This window comes from Mustela lutreola, chromosome 16, assembly GCF_030435805.1.
Source record: "Mustela lutreola isolate mMusLut2 chromosome 16, mMusLut2.pri, whole genome shotgun sequence".
Lineage (NCBI taxonomy): Eukaryota > Metazoa > Chordata > Mammalia > Carnivora > Mustelidae > Mustela > Mustela lutreola.
Genome location: NC_081305.1, coordinates 55,593,666 through 55,596,184, shown reverse-complemented (window position 1 = coordinate 55,596,184; position 2,519 = coordinate 55,593,666).

Sequence of the window (2,519 nt, the reverse complement as noted above, 5' to 3'; positions counted from 1 at the left end):
GCACTTTCTCCTTTCAGGATCTGTCCCCAGGCCTCAGCTGACTGGATCATGGCAAGTCCCCCCCTCAATCCCAGCCTTAAGAATAACATCTGATTGTGCTACTGGCTCTTGCCAAGGTCTCCAGGTTCAGTTTTCTCACTCAGACATCTGCCTGCTCATCGACCAACTTTTGTCACCTCCAGCCCCACCCATCCCCTCAGTTGCCGACCTCATCACCTCCAGTCCTATCTGTCCTCCTGTTCCCAATGTCTGTATTTGTTTCCTATCCCTGCCCCAACGAGTGATCACAAACCAGCAGAGAATGCGTATGTATTCTCCTGGCAGATCTACAAGTCAGAAATCCAGAATGCCTCAGCTGGTCCTCTGCACAGGGTCTCCAAGGTCAAAATCAAGGGGTTGGCCTGCTGGGTTCTTAGCTGAAAGATGCAGGAAGAATCTGCCTTTTTTTTTTTTTTTTTTTTTTTTTTTTTTTGGTCAGTGAAAAAGCATAACCAGGGGGAGACACAGGCTTCCCCCTGAGCAAGGATGCTGATGTGGGACTTGATCCCAGCACTCTGGGATCAATGCCCTGAATCCAAGGTGGGCACATAACCAACTGAGCCCCCAGGGCATCTCTGCACACTCTTATTTTTATCTTTTCATTCCCTGACTTTTTTTTCTTAAAATATTTTATTTATTTGACAGACAGAGATCTCAAGTAGGCAGAGAGGCAGGCAGAGAGAGGGGGGAAGCAGGCTCCCCCCGAGCAGAGAGTCCGATTCGGGGCTCAATCCCAGGACCCTGGAATCACAATGTGAGCCAAAGACAGAGGTTTAACCCAGTGAGCCACCCAGGTGCCCCAACATTCCCTGACTCTTGACTTACAAGCTGACTCCATCTTCAACTTGCTGTTTGTCTCTCCCTTTGTCCCTCTGTCTGTCCATGCCCAACTCCTGACACACCAACTTTGTCAGCCAGGCCTGATGCCTCAGCCAAACCTGGAAGTTCACAGACCCTGTCTTGGGTGCCCTGTCCACTTTGTCCCCATGCCCACTTTGTCCCCATGCCCACCATGTCTCCTGTTCCCTCTGAGACAAGACCTCTCATGAAGTAGATACATCAGGGGATGCCTGGGTGGCTCAGTCGGTTAAGCATCTGCCTTTGGCTCAGGTCATGATCCCAGCATCTTGGGATCGAGTCCCACTTCGGGCTCCTTGCTCCTCGGGGAGCCTGCTTCTCCCTCTGCCTCTGCCTGCCACTCTGCCTGCCTGTATTCTCTCTGTCACTCTGACAAAAATCTTTAAAAAAAAAAAAAAAAAGAAGACACATCAGGATCCTCTGGGTGCTGAGTCCTCTGAGGGATATAGACATGACATGAGTTTTCTCCCTTGAAGCCCAGGCTCAGGGTCAGATCACCCCACCCACAGACCCAATGCACTCAAGAACTTAGAAATGCATGGGCATAAATAAAAGTGAACTTTCTTTTGAAAATTTAGGTTTGGGGATGCCTGGGTGGCTCAGTTGGTTAAGCATCTGCCTTCAGCTCAGGTCATGATCCCAGGGTCCTGGGATTGAGGCCTGCGTCAGGCTCCCTGCTCAACGGGAAGCCTGCTTCTCCCCCTCCCATCTCCCCTGCTTGTGCTCCCTCTCTCACTGTCTCTCTCTCTCTCTGTTAAATAAAATCTTTTTTTAAAAAATCAATTATACCCCTAAACATTTAGAACAAGAAAGTCCAAATGAAATTTTTAAAAATATGATTCATGTTGGCATAAAAAAAATAAAATACCTAGAAATAAGCCTAACAAAAGATTTGCCAGGTCTCCCAACAGAAGACTATGAAACATTACTGAAACTGATTAAAGAAGATCTAAATAAATAATTCAAAGCAACAATACTCATAATCACCAGGAGGCAGGAACAACCCAATGCCCACCAAGCGAAATGGTAAAATTGTGGCATATTCATCACTGGAATATTATATAGCAGTGAAAAGAATAGCCCACTGCTATTCGATGAATCTCATAATGTTCAGCAAAAGAAACCATAATCCAGGGCACCTGGGTGGCTCAGTGGGTTAAGCCGCTGCCTTCAGCTCAGGTCATGATCTTGGGGCCCCGGGATCGAGTCCCGCATCGGGCTCTCTGCTCAGCAGGGAGCCTGTTTCCTCCTCTTTCTCTCTCTCTGCTTGCCTCTCTGCCTACTTGTGATCTCTGTCTGTCAAATAAATAAATAAAATCTTTAAAAAAAAAAAAAAAAAAGAAACCATAATCCAAAGTGGTTACCTTTGGAAGGTAATGCTTAGGGGAAAATGTGACTAAGGCTTCTGGGTTGTGGACAGTGCTCTCTTGTTTTATGTGGGTGGTTCCATTAATGTACTGCACTATACAAATTTTTAATATTTATCTATTTAAGAGAAGGAGAAAGCACACATGCAGTGAGAAGGACAGAGGGAGAAGGAGAAACAGACTCCCTGCTGAGCATGGAGCCTATCGTAGGGCTCATCCCAGGACCCTGAGATCATGACATGAGCAGAAGTCAGA